This window comes from Nilaparvata lugens, chromosome 11 (genome assembly GCF_014356525.2).
Source record: "Nilaparvata lugens isolate BPH chromosome 11, ASM1435652v1, whole genome shotgun sequence".
Taxonomy (NCBI): domain Eukaryota; kingdom Metazoa; phylum Arthropoda; class Insecta; order Hemiptera; family Delphacidae; genus Nilaparvata; species Nilaparvata lugens.
In genome coordinates, this window is record NC_052514.1 from 28,941,321 (window position 1) to 28,964,449 (window position 23,129).

At 34.9% G+C, this 23,129-nt stretch overlaps 1 protein-coding gene across 1 annotated transcript in view; it reads right to left on the reverse strand.

Annotated features, from left to right (window-relative positions):
* Positions 1-3,242: 3,242 nt before the first annotated feature.
* Positions 3,243-23,129, reverse strand: part of LOC111049500 — a 169,323-nt gene continuing 149,436 nt past the window's right edge. Inside the window, exon 5 of the transcript XR_005572501.1 lies at positions 3,243-3,553. The gene's annotated coding sequence lies outside the window, so the exon portion shown is untranslated. The remainder of the gene's footprint in view (positions 3,554-23,129) is intronic.

Consider the following 23,129-nt stretch of genomic DNA (forward strand, 5'->3'; position numbering starts at 1 on the left):
AGAACTATTTTGATATACAGATATACACATTCGATATCGGAAACTATAACATTCAAATGAGTACTAACGTTAATATTTATGAGACATCATGAATAAATTTTCTTTATAATGTCCAAATAATTTATTTGCAAATTAAATTTTATAGATATTCCCAAGAATCGCAGAATCTTAGGAAAATCTACTCCGTCACAACTAGTAAATCATTTATAGGTCTTATATGAATAATAAGAATGTACGTATACGAATCATAGAACTTTTGAGGAGTTTGCTTATTACCTTTATTGATGTTGCATGAAATTAGATAGCTTTACACTACTCAGATAAGTTTACCACATAAGATTGATCTTCCTGATTTCGATATTTAAGATGATAGTCTCGCTTTTGAGAGGTAGACTCTTGATAACTTTTGGGAAATCAATGAATTACTTATAATCACACCTACAATGGAATCAATAGCAGGCTAAGAACAGCGTTCTAAAGAATAAGAGTTTCAATTGGTCGGTAAAAATAAAGCAGCAATACAAATTTTAAAAATAGCTTATTATTGATCGCTCTTCAGAATAAATTATAGATAAGGGTGGATACTGAAAGCTTGCATTGTGAGTACTGATGTGAGGGTAAGTGATACTGAATTACCATTTACTTCGAACCTATCATTTGAATCCAAATTTCCTTAAACTTTCATTCACTAAAATCACATGCTCCAATAACACCAATAGAATCCGACTTTTCCAGACTGACTCTTATTCAAACCCAGAAATTAGATTCGAATGATACTTACAGATCAAGTGCTCGATATTTTAGAAACCTCTCATCAAAGCAAACGTTTTCGACTTTAGAAAGCCAACATCCGATAAAAGGCTAATGAAATTTGGTAATAGCTCTTTCCCGATCTTTTCGTGGCTGAGTAGGTGCCCCGAGGGTGGGAGAAAGGCGAGAGGGTGAATTAGAGTGAGAGTTGGCGTCATTGCTGCGTCTAAAGGGAGGCTCCAAGTTACAATCACCCTTAGGAAAAATTCAGGGAAAGTGAGCAGAATCGGCAATTGTTGGTCGGTTGAAAGAAGTCGGGTATCATGAGAGAACATGTGGTAGACTCGGCATCGCACATTAAACGCTGCAGCTTATTCTTCAAAGCTGTTACACCCTTCAATCGTGGCAAATTAAAGTGCCTTCCAGCCACAGAAGCAATCGATGCCTGGTTAGACATCTGTCGTGTGCATTTCTTTTAGTGGCGCCGGGAAGAGAGATTCAGGCATAGCTTTGCCTAATTTAGACCACCGGATGATCAATGAGAGGTTCAGGCATATTTTTGCCTAATTTAGGGAAATTTGATTTGGGATACTTGAATTGATAGGATATTGAAAGGATGGTGGTGGATGAAAAGGTTCTGTAGGCTTTAAGTGGACGTTTGAAATGTATAAGAGTAGAGAATTGAGAATGTGGAGGTCTCTGAGAAGTAGCTACCTAGTAATTGCTACCCCAAAACTTACTGAATGGGATATTGATAGGCCCTTCCTTTGTGTGTGATTGTGTGTTATTTGGTTGATTTTTGGTAAAGGAGATCAAATACGTTTTCTGCTATGGGAGTTCAGATATTTCCCACGACGTGAACATCAGCTCTTCTTTTCCTCAAACGTGTACGAGTAAATAATAAATTACAGAATTATAGGAGGATAGAATTATTATCAGAGTGAGGAGTTATATAAATAGCAAATGAAATCTTGCTGTATAAGACAAGCTATTTTATTTTATTTATTCTTAATTTTAATTTAAAGTTGTGAATAATTTTGTTTTTGATCTGGCACCTGCTGAAAAACCCACGGGTTTAGCAGGACCCAACAATGTAAAAATGTTTTTCTAATGAAATTGATTGATTGATTGAAGATGATTGTCTCGCTTTTAAGAGGTAGACTCTTGATAACTTTTAGGAAATCAATGAATTACTTATAATCACACCTACAATGGAATCAATAGCCGGCTAAGAACAGTGTTCTAAAGAATAAGAGTTTCAATTGGTCGGTAGAATTGAAGCAGCAATACAAATTTAAAAATAGCTTATTATTGATCGCTCTTCAGAATAAATTATAGATAAGGGTGAATACTGAAAGCTTGCATTGTGAGTACTGATATGAGGGTAAGTGATACTGAATTACCATTTACCTCGAACCTATCATTTGAATCCAAATTTCCTTAAACTTTCATTCACTAAAATCACATGCTCCAATAACACCAATAGAATCCGACTTTTTCAGAATGACTCTTATTCAAACCCAGAAATTAGATTCGAATGATACTTACAGATCAAGTGCTCGATATTTTAGAAACCTCTCATCAAAACAAACGCTTTTAACTTCGAAAGGCTAACATCCGATAAAAGGCTAATGAAATTTGGTAATAGCTCTTTCCCGATCTTTTCGTGGCTGAGTAGGTGCCCCGAGGGTGGGAGAAAGGCGAGAGGGTGAATTAGAGTGAGAGTTGGCGTCATTGTTGCGTCTAAAGGGAGGCTCCAAGTTACAAATCACCCTTAGGAAAAATTCAGGGAAAGTGAGCAGAATCGGCAATTGTTGGTCGGTTGAAAGAAGTCGGGTATCATGAGAGAACATGTGGTAGACTCGGCATCGCACATTAAACGCTGCAGCTTATTCTTCAAAGCTGTTACACCCTTCAATCGTGGCAAATTAAAGTGCCTTCCAGCCACAGAAGCAATCGATGCCTGGTTAGACATCTGTCGTGTGCATTTCTTTTAGTGGCGCCGGGAAGAGAAATTCAGGCATAGCTTTGCCTAATTTAGACCACCGGATGATCAATGAGAGGTTCAGGCATAGCTTTGCCTAATTTAGGGAAATTTGATTTGGGATACTTGAATTGATAGGATATTGAAAGGATGGTGGTGGATGAAAAGGTTCTGTAGGCTTTAAGTGGACGTTTGAAAGGTATAAGAGTAGAGAATTGAGAATGTGGAGGTCTCTGAGAAGTAGCTACCTAGTAATTGCTACCCCAAAGCTTACTGAAAGGGATATTGATAGGCCCTTTCTTTGTGTGTGATTGTGTGTTATTTGGTTGATTTGTGGTAAAGGAGATCAAATACGTTTTCTGCTATGGGAGTTCAGATATTTCCTACGACGTGAACATCAGCTCTTCTTTTTCTCAAACGTGTACGAGTAAATAATAAATTACAGAATTATAGGAGGATAGAATTATTATCAGAGTGAGGAGTTATATAAATAGCAAATGAAATCTTGCTGTATAAGACAAGCTATTTTATTTTATTTATTCTTAATTTTAATTTAACGTTGTGAATAATTTTGTTTTTGATCTGGCACCTGCTGAAAAACCCACGGGTTTAGCAGGACCCAACAATGTAAAAATGTTTTTCTAATAAAATTGATTGATTGATTGAAGATGAAATCTTGGCGAGCCATCTAGGCGTGGTATCATTTTTCGATGAATAATAGCATTCATTATTAACTCGAAAAAATAGAGAGAATGGGAAAGAGGTGATGCCAGATCGAAGGCCGGAGTATGTAAAAAATGTGCCGTTCCACTCCATTCTCTGAAACAAAAACATAGATTGATATTGTATGAATCGAAGGTTTCCAAGACTCAATAATACAGTATGAAAAGTCACAGGATGAATAAAATAATATTGAAGATGAGTTCCATTCAATTATTTATTCATTATATTACATGAGTTATTTGTTTTTGGTAAATAAATAATTTCATTCATTCAAATTCATATTCTTATATCAGTTGCCTTATTAGATTCAACATAAATTTATCATCAAATCAAATCATTATAGTTAAAATGAGGTACTTTTCTGTCACATCTCTCACTTTGAATGTTTACTGATAATGTTACTTTACTGCGTCAATGAAAATTGTATAAATTGGAAATGAGTTTCCGAGACTGCTGCCATGGATGACTCATGTTCAGATCCAACCAATGGCACCATAATATATGTCTATATTTTGAGAGTTTCCTCATCAATGATACTTTTCAGTCAATACAACACAGAATACAAAGTCTATAAAATACAAAATAACATTCTCAGTATTTTTATGGACTCATTTCAGGTTCTTCAAATTTTCGAACCTAGAAATTGAACTTGACGTTCTTGTTCAAATTTACAGCTGTTATATAGCTAAGGTGAATGTGATATTTTCGAGCTCAAAATTTAAGTGTTTTAATTATTTATTTTGTGAATTTATAGTTTGTTTCATGTTTTTAAGAAACTTTTATTATTAATGCATCCAAATTTAAAATTGTTTGTTTTATTCTAATTTATATTTTAGATTGTGATTTGATGTAGAAATTTGAATGGACATAACCTATAATATTTGGACAATTTAAAACTAAATTAGAAAATTGAAGAAGTTTTGGGCAATAGCCTGTTTTTTCTTTTCCGATTCTTGTATTTTTTTGCTAACCTAATAAATAAATAAATAAATCAGATCTCAACAAAAACCTTGTTCTACATAATTATAAGTTTCAACACAATACCAACGAATACAAGTCTTATACAATATTAGTTGCATATTCATCAACTTCATTGATATAGAGATGGAATCAAAACTGAATTTTTACATGTTTTCAAAAAATCAAACTCGTCGATTCCATCATTACAGAATGATGATTCCGATATTTCCTACAAAACATCTTGCCACACAATTCACAACCACCATCCTCGTCAATTCCATTAATATAGAATGAAAATCTCCCATATTTCGCTACAAATCACACCACAAACGAGTTCCGTACCCTCAATTCCATCCAACAAAAGTATCGGCCTCAACTAATTTTCCCGCTTATTTGTGATCATATGGCACTGTAGTCAGCAAAGGGGTTCACCATCGCGGGGTGGACCTCCTCTCTCGGAAACGGGGTTCCGAATTATTATCAAGATTAGTCTCACTACAGCAGTCTACTTGCAATAATGGTCACAATAATTTATTAGAGATATTGCGGATTGCAATTTGTCGGTCGGAGTCGCACAGATGTGGTGACGCCCATTTCGAGATAAATCAGTGGTCGTTTATGTCCGGTGGTTGCCTGATGGGGTCACCACAGCCACCACCAGTTCGGCAACCACAAATGTCATCCACAAATGGCATCCCCATCGACTTGATCGGCTTCAATCATCTCTCGAAGCCGTCTTGATCATCGTCGTTGACAAGGTTCCTGTGTATCTGCCTTGGTGAAGAGACCTGAGGGCATTCATTTATGAATGAAACATATCAAGGTGATATAGAAAAGTATATAGAGAATACATATCATATTAGTGAAGTAGTAACACTGATAGTACAGTGGAGAGAGTATGGGTGAGAGTAGTGTTTGTGATGAATAAGATAATGAAAAGGTTTCGAATTTTATTAGTATCCTTATGACAGAGTGCTACACCAAACTCAAGCTCATATTCAATCAATTTAGAACTCCCTCTCCCAATTATTGTAATACAACGTGTTCAGACTTGATTATCCTTATATTATTGGTCTCCAAATACGAGATAATCCATAAGTTGACCATCATCATGACGTTGATAAGATTCAAAATTTTTATTGCATGGTTATTGTATACAGTAGAACGCAATGTGTGATTCCAATCAATCCCTAAGTTACAATGATAAAGAATAGTTGACATGTTCAACAAAATGTTGAGTCCCTTTTCAGAAAATAGTTTGAGTTCCTTCTCAGCAAGTTCAAAGTTGATTTGTACTCATCGCAGTTCGATTAAAAACAATATCCATGCAATTGAATCTCTGTGCATGAAGTGATTTTTATTCTTCAATGTTGTTTTTCATCACGAACTGCTTATTATTAAATCACTTTTCATAAGATAAAAGTGATTTTTATTAGAAATTAATGAATCTGTGTAAATTAGGAAAGAAGGATAACATCTTTAGATCTTATTGTGTAATCTTGATGAATAATGTATGAGTTGAAATGGAATCAGAAGAGCTTTAAATAATGTTCACATTATTGAATGAATGTTCATTCATCAGATTATATTTTGAAAAGGGATTCATCAATGTTTTTTTCTCTAAGGTATTGACATACATTTCTCTTTTCAAGGTATTCAAACTTTTTCAAATGATGGCTTTTGAGCAAAGCGAACATGATCAGTGCATAAAGTAATGACATCAAGTTTCTTGTGATCCATGAGTTCACTCTACATCTCAAATCAGGAAACTCTGGCCCTAATTCCCGATCGAAACAACCAAACCGGGAAATCATGCAATGAGACAGCAGTTTACAACCCTTTAAGACAACAATCCGCCATATCAAAGCCATTCCCAAGTTATAAAACAGATGAATGGAGTCCCGACAATAAAATCGGGCAGTTAAATCTTGGGAACAGTTCGATTCAATTATACAGAGTGCATTACATATGTAGGCCGAACAGTATATCGGACCAGCTCCGGGAAATGTGGAGACTCTGGAGGAAATTTGTTGGATGGATTGGGGGTAACGAAAGAGAGACAGAAAAATAAAAGGAAAGAGGGAGAGGAGAGAGAGAGCGTGAGTGAGCGAGTGAGAGAGAGTGAGTGGAACTGATTGGGAGAAGAGTCAGGAGGGAAAGAAGGAAGTGGAGAGAGATAGTGTGTGAGAATAGAGGAGAAACACGGAGAAGCGACTGAGAAAGTCGAGAAAAGAGTAGATTGAGAGTTGCCTTATTGTTAATTTATCTTCCAGCTCGGACAACAGAGGAAGTGACGGTGGAGGTCTTGTGTTAAAGTAACTTATTTGAAATTCAAATCGCTTCCCGCCATCGTAAGTCGTGCGTTGATTGGCGGATCACTTAGCTCCGTGGTGCAATTAATCTAATGGTGATTCGCAACTTGTCCATACAGTTGATCTTACGTAATAACCACTTGTCAGCAGGGGATGTCAATGATGGAAGATCGGTTTTATACTCGACCGAGTACGTTCGAGTACATTCGTCGAGCATGCTCGAGCTAGTCAGTTTGATTGGAAGTTGGAGAATGAATGAGGAGGGAAATTGATGGTCGGTGGTTTCCTGGGTGAGTGCATTGTTCATTGATCGTTAAGTAACTTAAATTGATTAAAGCTTTCCACTTTGATACTTTCACAGTAATTTTCTCAGTCTTAATCTCAAAACCGATTGGAGCCCATTGAATGGGAAAGAATGAATTTCTCAAAATTTGTTAGACTTCAGACATAAAAGATCCAAGTGCAATATAGGGAAGGTTACTCTTAGTGCCACCAACGACTATCCACTATTACTACCGGACGTCTCTCAGACGTCTAATTTCCGAATCAGAATTTCAATCTTTGAATGATCCTGGTTAGATAATATTGTGTTTCTCAATATTTTGGCTACAGTTAAGTAAACCTGATACTGAAACGGTACGCACATCTTGAGAGCACATGAGAAATCCTCACATCAATCTCATCATTCGAACACAAGGACACCTCTATTCAAGAGTTGAGTACGAATCATCATCAAAATTTTAATTAGTAGGTTTTCATCATTACGAATCATGAGTAATACAATCAAACAAAGATTATTAATCAAGAATGAATCTACTTTTCAAAACTTATTGTTGTGATTGATTTAGGTCGAAGAACTTGAGAATTGCGATTGACTTATAATAAAACCTTTCTATGAGGGTTATTTTGAAGAATGACTTTCCCATATCATGTCACTCATGAATTCTATTTTACTGGATTCAGAACTGATTCTATACTCTTAATTGCTATTCCAATGAATTCAAATTAATCTAATTCGTGATTTAAATTCGAGGAACTGCCTGTCAGATGGTTGTGTCGTGAAGAAAAGATAGCATATGTTATGCAAGATTATACTAACATCATAAATAACTTGAACAAAAACTAATCTGTGATTTTTCTTTCACAGGAGACAACTTCTATGAGAGGTCGATGAACACAAAATAGAGACGGCCTTGGCGACAAATACATCTCACTAAATATTCTGCAACACTCCGACATCTGTTACCTTTTTCAGGAGTAGAATACAAGTCGAATTAGCCAAGCTACTTGTTCATAAATCTTGTGATCTCATTCAGCTTTGTTCTGCTCTCTTTCAGTAGTTGACTGGTGTCCATTAGTTGAATAATGGTGAACTTTACCAGGCAGGGGTGAACGCACTTGTGGACAAATGTCACAGCATTTGCCTATGAATGGAAACGACTCCTGTCAACACTATTGGCAGTGGTAGCACTCAATAGAAGCTAGGGTTGACAATGAGTGACTGATAGCTAATGTGTATGCAGTATTTGATTGTAAATGTGTATATAACTCATTTGTTGTTGATGTGTGTTTATGATTTTAATATGTGTATGATGCAGTTGATTATGTTGTAGATTTGCTAATGCAGTACTTGGAAGAACGTTTCTAGTCAAGGTTATGAATATTTTTTTTAAAGAAATATTGGAAGTGAAGGAGAATCATTCTGAGGTCTCTAGTTTAGTCGATATACTGAAGTATATGATAGACCAACCCATACTGGAATTGATGGAGATTGTGTACTAGAAAAGCTCAGAAACTACGCCTTATTCAGCTATCTATTACTATACAAGAGTTTCATGATTTGAAGAGTAGTATCCTACTGAAGATCATTAAATTAATCGACTCATGATAATGACGATTCATATATCACTCATGTATAGGTCAACGCACTATCGGTGTCATATTCAAGCATATAGAGCCAATGGAACCCTACTGCATTCCATTTTAGTTGAGAATTGTGAATAGATAGAAAGATAAAGAATTTATTGATACTCTTAACAAAAAGCACAATTACAATTCTGAAGCAATAACAAAAAATCAATTGTGCCGTCAGCCAGAGTTGGTAGTTTATCTGTATTACATCATTATCATTGTGATAATGTGAGAATTGTGAATATACATACTGTTTTCTGATTAAATTTGATTAGCTCAAACCTTTTGGGAATATATAACGTAGTATCGTAGTTAACTTCGATGGGTGGAGACATTTATAGTGAAATAAAATAATAGCACATAGTTTTTATTCTGAAAACAGCGCCACATTCGCACATTATGTGTGTGAATTCATTCAGACGACAAACATTCTCATTATTCACTTTTCCATCCGATCCTCTAATCCGCTATACAAAGTGCAAATGACTGACAATCCTCTAACAAGTCCCCAATCACGGCATTACAATTCAGTGAACGTTGGCGTTTATAGAATCAAAGAGTGCTGAGCCTCAATATGAAGGTAATCTCGGTGAGAGGAAGAGGCTTATTTAAACCATATTTTCCGCACTGCAAGATTCCTCACTGAACGGATTTCGGGGGTACGGGTGCTGAGAGCTGTTTTCATTTATGCGGTGGTGTTTTGAGGTGAGTTTCAGGGTGTGGAGGAGGTTCAGGGGAGAGTGGTTTAAGGGTTGGAAGTTGATGAAGAGAGGTGTGGAAGTGACGCAGTGAGATTTGCCTACCGAGATACTCCCAGAGAACCCTTGAGCTAGCCCCTTACAACCCTCTTATAATGTCATAACGCTCACTGAACCCCGTTCGGTGGCTTCCTTTACACTTCACAGTGAGTGAGAGAGAGGACAGGTGAAGGAATGAGAGTGTAGGAGAGGGTAGGAGAAGTTGGGACACCGGTGTCAAATGCCTTTCAGCAGCACACCATACGTGAAATGCTAATGCACCATGGCGTTCTCAGACACTTCAATTAAACCAGCACGAGGTAAGGTTCAACTGAACTATGGGGCCGGGCTCCAGTTATATGGAACATATGTCGCCAATAAGGATGCACCTGAGTTATTGTCAATTGGAGATAGGGGTGTATGAAACGGAGTTTGCAGCTCTCCTATATTAGAAATGTATTGTTGTATGAGTTGCCTCACATTATCTTTATTCTATAATATAAAATATAGGAAACAACCGGCTTTTACGGGACGTACGGGATAGGAAGTTTACGAATGACGCATCATCACGTCTGAACTACTGGACTGATTGACTTATAATTTTTCATATAGATTCTTAATTTAACGAGGATGGTTCTAGGCGTAATTTGAATTCTTCAAGATTTCAGTACGCCAAGTTTTCAGCTTGTCAAATTTTCAATTAGATCCTTGCGGAGCACGGGTTACCTGCTAGTTTTTAATATAATAAAGAAAAGAACCGTGTTATACATGTACGGGATAGGAGAATTATTACAAATGACGCATCATCACGTCTGAACTACTGATCTAATTAACTTGAAATTTTGCATATATATTCTTAATTTGACGAGGATGTTCATATGCCTATTTTAAATTCTTCAAGATTCCAGTAGGTCAAGTTTTCAATTACATTCTTGCGGAGCACGGGTTTCCTGCTGTATGTATTGGATAAGAGTTTCAATGTGTTTTGTCCTTTTTCCTATCAAGTTGATTTTGAAGGGAAGAAGTAGTGACGTCTTTGAATTCTTCAACTTTCCAGTTTGTCAAATTCTTAATTATTAGATCCTTGCGGAGTACGGGTTACCTGCTAGTATTTATTTATAATAAAGGAAAGAACCGGCTTATACAATCACGGAATAAGACATTTACGAATGTCGCATCATCAAGTCTGAACTACTGATCTGAATAACTTGAAAATTTGCATATGGATTTCCCAATTTATCGAGGATGTTTATAGGCCTTATCCTTCAAGATTTCAGTTCGTCAAGTTTTCAATTACATCCTTGCGGAGCACGGGTTACCTGCTAGTTATTCAATAAACGTTTCAATTTATTTTCTCCTTTTTTGTCCATTTTTCTATCAAGTTGATTTTGAAGGGATGATCTGTAATTTGAATCTTACTGCTTCCTTAGATATGAATGAATCTCTAACAATTTCCTGAGCTTCAGTTTTTATATTCCTTGTTCATCACTTGTTTAGTGACCAGCATGTAAAAATGATCCAAATCTCCATTTGAAACAAATAGGCTACAACCTAACGTGTTTTACAGAAAAACCAAGAAGGCAAAACTCACCCTACATTGTCATTCACAATAATTATTATGAATCCTTTTTTTCAAATCTGTTTTTGACATAGTTCTTATTCTTAAACTGAAAATCAAGAAGTAAACTCAAGTAAAATCAAGAAAGACAAAACTCACCTCACACTATCATTACAATTATAATGAATCCGTACCTTTCCTATATGTTTGTGAAATGGTATTTTTCAAATACTATAAATCATGACACAATATTCAGGCCTTCATTGCTTGGAAAGAATATCGTTCACCGTTATTCGCCAAGGTCTGTAAAGAGGCCTATACAATCTTTCTATGAGCGTTGTTATTATTTGTCTATGATACAAGCCTTGTTCACAAAACATCTGATAACAAAAGTGTAATAATTACCAAATAATTGGATCCAACAATTCGTAACAAAACAAATGACGAGCCACCTACCTCATCATTACGGGAGTTAATGGAGGATGATTGATGACTTTAAAGCCCAACTATATTCTAATGCGAATAGCATTAGAGCCAAGATAGAGTGGCTGCTACATATTTATAAGATTCCAGAGGAGGTTTTGCAATGCTAATGTGGCCAATGCTCACGAATGCCATTCATTCTACTTTAGAACCCAGTGCCCTATAAATTAGCCAGCACCGAGGTTCAATGGATCACTCATAAAAGTGATTCAAGTTGCGTATCAAGTGGATTCGATCAACCGCTTGAGTTCACTTGCCAATGGTGATCTCTCATCAATAGAAGAGAGTGAACTCTCCTTGATGTAGTCAATATATTATTCCATGTAGTTTAAATCAATAACAGTATAAATTATTCATTAACATGTATCATAATATCCTAGTTTTCATTATAATGCTTTTTAATATATCCATAATATCCTAGTTTTCATTATATTGCTTTTTAATACATCCCCATATTTATTGTAACTTGAGCAAGTGAAAAAGAATTTATTCTATTATATCATATTTCATTAGTGGGTTTTTTGAATAAATGTTTCAATTTCATCGATTCGAATTTCTTACTCATAGAAGTGATCAAAGTTTCGTATCAAATGGATTGAATTAATTGCTCAAATTCACTTATTAACAATGATTGCCAAGAAGAACAGTCGAATCTTCTCTAATCAATGTATTATTATATCACGTATTAGTTGTCTTTGATCAGCTTGATTTGATGAATAATGCGATAATTCAATCAATTCGAATCCATTTATCATTATTGAAAACTAAGTTAACTGATAAACCAGAGGATGATTTATTTGTCGTTATTTTCATCTTTCCAACGATTATTATATAATCTTTTAAGAATAGACTCACATCTATTAAGTCTTGATTTGATCATTTGAGTGAATATTGATTTGACATTCAACAAGCATTTGCAATTATTTATAAACTACAGCGAAAAAAGCTAAATAATGATAGATTTGATAATTTTTTATTTTCAAATGAATTGATGAATGAATAATTGAAAGATAATACTGTATATTGTATTTTTATGATGAAGATGCTGTAATACGAATCAATTATCATTTACAATTTGATTATTTAGAATCAAACAGTAGCTCCATGCCTGATGGAAAGCTAGGGGATGAGAATAAGCTACTCTTCTTCTTCGATATGGAAATTCTACTGTCGTAGAAGTTTATACAGGCTCAAATCCCAATCCACAATAACATAATAGCATCAGATAATCTTGCCATGATAGAATATCATTATGAATAACAAAAAAATAAGAAGAATTGAATGAAAATAGAAGCAACAATCAATTCACTGATTAGCTCAATCTGCGAATAATACAGGAACTATCAAATTCTTGTTCTAGTTTCTGTTGAAGTTACAATTCAAAAACGATCTGATTGGAAACGGATGTGGTGCAAAAGTTGTCGCATAAACTTTAATGACTCTATTTGTGTTGAAACAAACTTGAAGACATGTGTTTGATAATGGTTAACAGGAAATAACAGAGACAGAGATTCAGCATCAGATATGGCGAGGCATTAGGTCGATACCTTTTACATATTCACCCCTCTTTCTACTCAATTTAAACAGCCGTCTGTTGTGAGAAGTTTTTCTTATTTCATGACAAAGTTTGGCGTCTGGAAAAGCGGAGGGATGAAAACTCCAACGAATCATGTCAAATGAGATGTGCAGCCATATTAAATACTCGTGCAATATTGTTATGGTGGCTGAAACGCGAAGAGAGTGTCATTTTCAAAGTTAATGCACCTCTAATAGCATGTAAAGAGGGGAGCTAACCGTATAAGTTGATGTCTCTATAACATTCAATCTGAAAAGTTTTTCGGTACTCAGTTACCATAATGACTGGATTGACGTGTATGAAGGAGTTTTATGATGTGCTCTCTTCTATTAATCGAATTTCCTGGACTTAAGTGTTACTGCAATATAATCAATGTCACGAGTTTATCGATAATTCATTCTTCTTCTCCTCATATAACACACATTTTTTGTCTTCATTCTCGTGTATTTTCCTCTCTTTCATGAATCATTGAATTCATCACTTATAGAAAACACTTACCACATAAAACTCACATCTACGAGTCAATTATTATCCGTAATGGTGTATTCCTGTTCATGTTGGTAGCACTGTTAATTTGCGTAAATGATGCATTCTTTGCTTATTTGTTCTTATATCTAGGCTAGTTTCAAACTATTTTTTTCTATTCCATCATCACTGACATGTTGTTATTATAGTTGTCATTTGCACCAACGTTCTGTGAACCGTTTTCCGAGGTCGGAAGGTGTATAAGGGGAAATTCATCAAAACTTTCAGTGCTATACGGGAATAGTGTTCTTCCATAACTGAGTGTTTATGAATGGAATTCAATAAATTTTGTCCACTCTCCTACCACGAAAAACGGTTAATCCCACTGATCCTTATACTCTAAATTTGGTGAAAATAAATAGTGTAGCTGTCATAATTAACAGCATGCCAGTGAATCAGTGATGATGGAATTGAAATAGCTGTTTGAAACTAGCCTGGATATAAACACAAATGAACAAAGAATACATCATCAATGCAAATCAACAGTCCAACCAACAAAAAGAAAAATAAACCTACATTGCGGATGGTAATTGACTTATCTTCGTATATTTTGTAATGTTTTTCGACCTGGGTTTGTAAATTGTTGAGTTACCAAATTCCATTGATACTTCTCCAGTGAAAAACAAATTACATAATTTATATTAGAAGGATCTTGCTGTAGATTCTTACATACAATACTTGAGTTCGTTGATGAACATGAAAATGATTATGGAGACTTCTTTCTATTTATAGCTCCTTCAAAATACTTGTCAGTCAACAGACGCCAGTGTCTAAGATGAGAATAAGGGCCAATCATATTTTTAACTAATATTTTGCCTTTGAAGTTCATAATATGGAAATAATAATAAGGTTTCAATGATTATCAGGCTCTTTATTCTGGAAATTAATGTACTTCAAGTATAGATTATTGTTAGTATTATAAGACTACTACTTACCATCATTTGAAACAGGTTTTCAAAGAGGTTGTAGCTTCAGTAACCAATAAAACTATTATTTTATCCGATGAGATGGATAATTTTCTTGATTGATTCAGTGAACATACACCATTTATCATTATTAATCTTTGCCTTGTAACTGCTGATATTATCTTCATTGAAATAATTTTTTTCAGATTCTTTCTTCCTAACTATATAAATTTCCTTTCTTCTATAAATCTCAATCTCACCTTTCGATATCTTCCAATGGTTTTATCCTTGAACTTTCAACAATATTCACAGTACTCAAAGCAAATGTATTCTTGTTCCAGCAAATCGAAATCTCCACGATTTGTCTCTTACTCAATGGATGAAAAAATAGTAGACCTACTAGTACTCCAAAATTAATTTTCAGATTACCTTGATAGTGAATTTATGAAACTGAATGTTCAATGGTAATTTGTAAGGTCAATAACAGGTAGTTGGTTATCAGAAATAATCAGTTATTATCAATAATTCAATGAATAGTTTGTTTTCTATCCTCAAGTAACGACAGCTCAATTAATTCCGCCTCCACAACGTGTCCTACAAACCATACAAAGTGCCCACCAAATTGCTCGTTACAGCTCTAATCTCACGCAGAATAACTTGTCGAGAAATTAAAGTGTTATTATTTGCATTACAAGCTGCCAAGACAAGTTTCTGCCATCTGAAAGAACACATTTCAGCGGGGATCTCACCACTTCTAGCACGGTGTTGCGTGACTTGCGATGCGTGGCTTATTGTAATAATGATCTTGAAGAAGATAATGACGTTACAGAGAATACTGTGTCGGAAAATAATCATAATCTCAAATATCAGACAACTACCGTGATACGATTCATAGCTGTGGAATATTGTGAGGGAAAATTATTGGAATAATTGTATTACTATTTTATTAAATAGTAAAAGCAATACGTGTTTTTAAGGTGGATGATTTGATTTTTCTGTTTTAGACCCAGCTTCATCAATTGAAGATATTGACACTTACCACTGATTCATGAATTCTCATTTAATACACCTATACTGATAAAGAGATCTTTCACCTCTAATTTGAGGAAAAAAGGTAATTGAAATCTACAAAAATAAAATTGGAGACTCGTACCTTAAGGTTCTTGGAAGATAGCATGCATGAAGAAAACTATGTATTCTCATATCTACGAGAACAAGTTATACATCCCCTTATCCAGACCCACTCTCAATTTTGTATGTCTCTGTGTACTGTATCATAATCACGATAAACAAGTATATAATATTGGAATTTTTTTTCAAATTATACGTAGGATGTCTAGTTTCATCCATTATATTTTAATATTTTATGCTTCCTCACAAACTTAGTGAGAAATAGTAGGTGAGCTCCACGGCTTTTCATATAAAGTTAACAGGATCAAATGAAATCTTACCTTTTCGAAACTCTAGTGTTATCCACAATAATTGAACTCTTACCTGGATCGGAAAAGCGGTTTTTGGAGTTTTCTCAATCAATGGAGTAATTTCATGACAAATTTATTAATTGAACTTCAATTTTGAAATGACAAGAGAAGAATATAGCATTAAGTATTACAGAATCATTCTAGAACTTGATAAATGATTGTGCTATCCCATACATTTTTATTCACATTCGATCATTCAACATTCTTTCGTCTGGTAACTTTCATACTTTTATTCTTAACTTATAATTTTCTTAACTTATGAACTAATATTTATTTCTTGCTAAATGTCTTCGTAGACTTCTCATGGAATATATTTCAGTTATTGTGATGAATGAAATAAGTATCAGTAATCGATACTTATTTCAGAACTGTGAGAATGTGAGATACATTTTATCCGATACATTGTCGATTTGATTTCGGACAGTATCATGCTCAGAAATAAAAACTTATCTTTATCAAACGTGTATAAAAGATATCTTTCCTTATCATTTCTCATTTAACTTCATGGTATCATATAGTTCCTACTATTCCGTTTGATATCATCAAGCATTAAACCCACAAGTATTTCTTGTGGATTTCAAGTCAGAGACAAACAACATCTCTAAGCTGCCGGACTTTGTGCCTCATCAGAATGCAGTGGAGTATGGGGCAGTGTTATTATCCCGGAGGATTTCAGAAGAAAAGAAGTGGCTCCCAAGGGTTTTTCAGTCCACTACAAGCCTGCAAACGATAAGATGACATCTTCAGTGACCTGGATCTGTGTTTCCTGATGGCGGCGGATATCGTCTCTGCGCTGAGGAGGAGGAGGAGGAGGAGGAAGTTGACGAGGTGGAGTGGGTGGTAAGAAAAGGATTACATCCGAGTCGATAGATTTTGCGCAGCCATATTATTTCCTCAAGGACGTACCCTGGAAAAACCCCCACCCGAGCTTGTACCCGGGATACGGGCTCGCCATTGGTGAAGATATCGCAGGGTACAAAAGGGGTACGGGGTTCCAGGCAGCCGCAAAACTCCCTGAAAAGAGATGGAATCTGGTGAACCGAGAGAGCATCTCGACAGCATTACTTTGTACCGCTGCTCTCCTATTGGCTGCTTTCTGCCACGCCCTTATACATTTTCGTTTTCTTCTATCATCTTCCATCTCTCTCCTTCAACTCCCACATCCCAGCGCTCTCTGACGCACACCTCTCGACCCGGTCAAAATCTCATACCACGCTACTTCCACGGTGAAATTCACTTAAAACTGTCATCAATCCTTATGGATAACACTAACGCCTCCCATGCAACCAATTCTGACAGTTTCAAGTGATCTCTCCGCACCTTTCAGCACTCTATCACCAACAGACCAGCTATTCTTTGCAGCAGATGCCTTCAAATATTTTCAAGATATATTTCTAAGATGAAAAGAGTAGGCATCAACTGCTTCAGAGCCTAGTTTAATGAAATCTCTTGGACTGATGATGAGTGAGACAGCCTCTTAGTTCTAGGTTGTTGGAGTTCCAGAGATAATGCTCAACAGTATTTCTAGAGAGGGAAATATTAGCTTTTTAAAGCTTTGTGATTCAATTAATAATCTCAAATCATTGTTTATCGAATCGTATTCATGCACAGCAATTTTAATTTTCACTGATTTTGAGAATCATCAGGTAATCTTCAAGTGATGCTGTATTAATTTGCTGATGTATAACAATATTATAGATTGTATGCTGCAATATATGATAACAATAACGCACTTGAAGCCTATTTTTTCTATAAGAAAATATGAAAAACGGTTTGAATAAAAAGTCCTGAATGATTTTCATTGCTCGTGGAATTATTCATCTATGTATTTATTTGATAAGCGAATCCAATGTATGAACTTATAACTAGGCTTTCAAAAAGCTCTCTTGTATAAACTCATATGTAGGTTTCAAGGGTGAAAATAACAAATTTGAAATACCTATCCGAAAAGATGAGATAACGAACCACTTTCATTTTTCTTCTCCTATTCCCACGGAGAAGTGGTTCTATCAATTGACTACCTTATTGAATGAAGAAGAACGAATCTTTCTGTCATTCATCATTAAATTATTCCAATAGATTACCCTTATTATTAGAAAGTTGATCATAATGTTGTAAGAGATCTCCGTTATGATAGATCAATTATATTTTAGTTCATTCCAATTTTGCCCATTGATAGTACAGTATTACAAAGTGTTTAGTGCTATTTTGATTGAAAAGTGAATAATTCGAATTTGAGATTACATGATGTCTCAAGTTTTACAAAATATGAGTTGAAGTATTAGAATCACATCGCTTTCCATTATAATTATACTCTCTCTTATTTTAATAATTATACTCTCCTTTTACGAGATTAACTTTATTCGTTTTTCAGCACGCAAATCGTTGCATTGAGAGAATGAACTCAATACTCGTAGTTTTTCTCCCAACTCTGTTATCCTTACTAATTATTTTATCTCCATCGATTCTAATATTCTCAACACTTCTACGGTGTACCGTATTCACTGTTAAACAGTCGTATATTATTATAAACATCAATGCTTCCAAGTCAACAAATAATGCTGACAGGTGTAAGTGAATCTCTTCATAAACAACAGCCACTGATCCAGTATTTCCAATCTTTCTCTGTGCTGATTTCAGGTGGATGTAGATGCATGACTGTGTTCGAGTTCAGTCAGTATAGGAGTACATCAGACGCTCAGTAGCAGGAGCATGATTCTCTGTCAGCAGGAGACATCTTAAAAGATCACACAATACACGTCTTCTTGGCTACCGACTCAATATTGAGAGATTCACTCAGAACTGTCAGGATTCCTTGAAAATAACACTAACAGGGCAAACAATGCTGGCAGTAATTCTCACTATAGAGATAAAGTCGGAGAACACAATACGAGTTGAAGTTGTCACGTGTAGTTGTTGACCTGATGAATCTGAATAGTTGTCAAGTGTTGTGCCGACCAGGCTAGACAAACAGGAAAAACTGAAAGAAATATGGCGATGGAGGACACCGTAGAGGAGAAAATTGAAAAAAGTTAATAGAAAAAAGAAGACGGATGAAGAAACCAGGAAAATGAAGGAGAGTGTATGGAGATGGAACGGAAAACGTGTGGGAAAGAGAGAATGTGGGGAGGAGAACAAGGAAAGGATAAAAAGGAAGAGAATAAGTAGGAGGAACATGATAGTGTAGGTAGAGAAAGAGGTGGAAGAATGAGAAGAGCAACAGAGAGAGGTTGAGCTAGAATAGGATGAGAAGAAGAATGAATAAAAACGAAATAAAATTTATTCCGTCATGAAGGAGGAAAGGACAGCGCACAATCAAAAACGTGGAATATTGGAGAAGAAGTGAGGACGAACATTGAGATGAAGAAATAAAGGCAGATGGAGTGGAGGATCTAAGGATCAAGGGAAATATCATTGAGAGATGATGAAGAAGATCTAGGCAAATGAAAAAAATAATAAAAAAGAGCGAGGATTGGGATTGAGGAGGAAAGATGAATAGCAGAAGAAAGATGATAAAAACGGTTGGAAGTTGACTGTAATGGAAGAAAATAGAGAAACAGTGGAAGAGAATGAGAATAGAAAGAATAAAAAAAGAGAAAGAAGAATATGAGAAGAAGAGGAGGGAAAGGAAGAGTAATTGGCATGAGGAAGAGGTGGAGAGACAAATCAAGAAATAGATGAAGGAGGAGGAAAGGAAGAAGGGGAAGAGGTAGAAGGAGAAAAGTAAGAAGTCGAAAAAGGAAAAGATGAAGGAGAAGAACAAGGAGGTGAAGAGAAATCAAGAGGAGTTGTAGGAGGAGAAAGAGGAGAGAAAGAGAAGCAATAAGAAATAATGTCCATCGGTTTTGAATAGAACGTGATGAGCAGTTTACGTGAGGAAATTTCTAGATATCGGCCTCACCTGAGCAGGCAGACTCTGTCCGCGCATTGGAATGCAAACTGTGCCTCGCCCTGACCTTGTAGACTGTAGACCATCAGCAACAAGAAGAGAATAGGAAAAGTGTGTGGGAGAGGATAAGACAATGACAATTAAAAAATATATCTGATGGGGGACAATGTTTATTTCTCAAAACTCTTCACTTGGACTCTGGTAAAGTTAATGATTTTGATTGATCATATTACTGTATTGAATCTTGATGAAGGAATATTCTCCCATGTCTTATGTTTTCTTGTTTTCGACATCAAATCATGTTCTTACATTCTAAATAAGGATACAAGAGGAAATGAGGAGATGGAGGGGAAGAGAACGGTATGAAGACAAAAGAGTAGAGGATTAAAAAAGAAGTGGGAACAAGCATTGGATAATCCCATGCGATCTCATATTTTAAATGTGCATCATTTTCATGTGAATGACGTCATCCGAATTCTATCACACAAGATTCAATTCAGTTACAGCAATAGCTACTATTACTTAATAAGTGATAGTAGGTATTGATTATAGAGTCTGATTATGAATTGATAATTCTTCCATTTCTCATTGAATTGCTGTCAAGGCAATATGTATCTGCGATCATTTTCAGAGGCAGAAAATCATGAAATTCATGGGAGAACGCCTTCCTTTAGAAGCTGAAATTCAATAATAATTGGGAAATCAAAAAAATATTCATATACTTTGGTGTTTTAAATTTCTGATTTCTGAATTGTCTACATAATACATATATCATCCTCTATAATGCATACAATAAATCATGAGAGTACTCAATCAATTCTATTTACCTTTGTTAAAAGTAATGAAATCTGATCTCACGAATCATAAGACAATGATATTAATTCACGATCTATTAAATTCGTTTTATTCAGTTATCTGTTATCTATGAGTATAGTATATTTCTCGGTTTTTTTATTAATTTCCACTAAACATTGAGTTTAATCAGTTGTACATTTTACCTTGCAGAGATTAAGGGCTGGTTTCCTAGCTCGGGATTGAGCTAAGTTATAGCTGGTGTCAGAAAATTGGCTTTCCGAAACGGGGCGTAGTAGCAGTTTTTTTAACAATCTTCATTTTCTCATTTCTATAATTGGAAACTTTTTTCCTTGATGAAATTAATCATTCCTAAATAATTCGAAGTAGCTGAAACTTTACACCATTTTCTTTTTATTTTATATTGAGTTCAATTTTACAGTTTCTCGACATTCAATTTAAACGTGACTATGAAAATCACTACGACTACGTCTCGTTTTGGAAAGCAAATTTCTGACTCTTTTTAAAGTATAAAACTTAGCTGAATCCCGAGCTCGGAAACCGGCCCATATTGTATTTAGTTATGTGAATATATTTATTTTGTAATCTGAAGTATTGTATAAAAATGTTTTTACTGATATTACATCAGAAATGTCATACATTTCATGATCAATATTCTAATGGTCAATATTAGAATGTTTATCAATTCTTATTTAATCTCTTCATAAACGAGTACTCAATTATAAACTATTTTCTCGTGTGCTTTTCTGCAAGAATTCATCAATATTACCCTTATACATTTCTCACATTTGTAAGTAACGTCGATACTAATTAAATTTACAACCAGGATGATACACAGTTGCTAATATAATAGCAAACAATACATATTACATTTATTATCCTCACAAGTCATGTGATAGACATATTATTGATGTAGACTACACCTGTCCAACTTCTCTCCAATACAAAACAATAAGTACTCATTGTTATCTTGGAAGAGAACAATGCATATTGTTGATTACCCCTATCGATCAAAGTTTGTAGTGAAATTCACTTTCCACTGTCAGCATTCCTTATAAATTACGTCAATGCTTCCCATTCAACCAATGCTGACAGCTCGAGTGAATCACTCACTGAAAGTTCCACTGTATATCAATAACCCATATTCAACCGTTTGAAATTATTCAAACCCAGGTCACGTTTCGAGTCCCTCTGAATTGTGGAGCACTCACTTGTATAACCTCGTTGACAACCCTCAGTTCCACATCATATGTATTTCATAAAGTGGTTCAGGAACACAGTCGAAAACAGTCAACCGGAGAATGATTCCTTTGTTCACGATATCATACCTTAATAGGGTTGTAATTTTCTAGACTCAATTATTCATTCATTACTCTAAGTAGAAATATTGTTTTTTTTATAGTAAGTACAATAATTCGGTAAGAATCAACAAGCATTTGCATTCTCATTATAATATTGATGTGAATGATGAAGATTTAGTGCATTTTTATTCGTAAGCTTTTTAATGCTAGTTGAATGGACTCTACCTAAAATTTCAAACTAATTTTGAAATTCTCTCTACAGTTTGGAACCCTGAAAATATTCAAAACTGTTCTGAAATAACTAAATTGTTTTCCATTTAGGTAGTCGAGCTACGAAGATGAGATATGTGAACTGATTCAGTCTACTGAATTAGATAAGATAGAACAATATTGCAGCTTTCCTGTAATGTAATGTATAACAAAGTAGTTATGATAATATTGCCTTGGATGTAATGAATGATTCAATCATCATAACCGAAATTTTTGTGAAAACTCCTCTTAGAATAAAAGAAGAGACATATTTTCACTAAATTACAGAGAAAACTTAGGAAGAATCCTTATAAGTTTATAAATTTAGAGACATTAACTTAAAAAACGTTGGATATTTTTAACAATACCACCAATTTTAAGGTGGATTGGAGTGAATAAGCATCCAATGCATTGTTGAATGGATGCCAGAAATATTTTGCTGGAATTAATATAATCTAATGAATGAATATTGTGTTATTCCATATTTCATTTTGTTTCGAAAATATCAATGAGAGAACGTAATTTGTAAGAAGAAACTACTTGGATAGTATTGGAACAGAATAATGAAACTTCTTTTTTCTGTAGTATTACTGTACTACTAAGTCCCTAGATAAGGTTGTTCTTAATCTTAGATTGACGATGGCATTGAATATTGTTATAATGATGAATTTAATGCATAATATGATTGTGAAGTGATTTATTGTTAGGTACAGAGTACAGTCCATCACATTACTACAGTACTTTCTGATCCAAGTAATATGCATAAATCAGTTTCGTCAATATCACCGTATCAATTCTTCACGCTAATTAATGAAATGGAAATGTATCAATTACCATAATTTGTGTTTCAAAATTTGCTACGGTTATCAGCCAAACTTGGAACACATTAAAGCCCAAACTTACGATCCACTAGTTAATGCGTAAAGTTATTTCATCAGATGAATTGGGTCAGTGGTCCTCAGTTCAGTTATT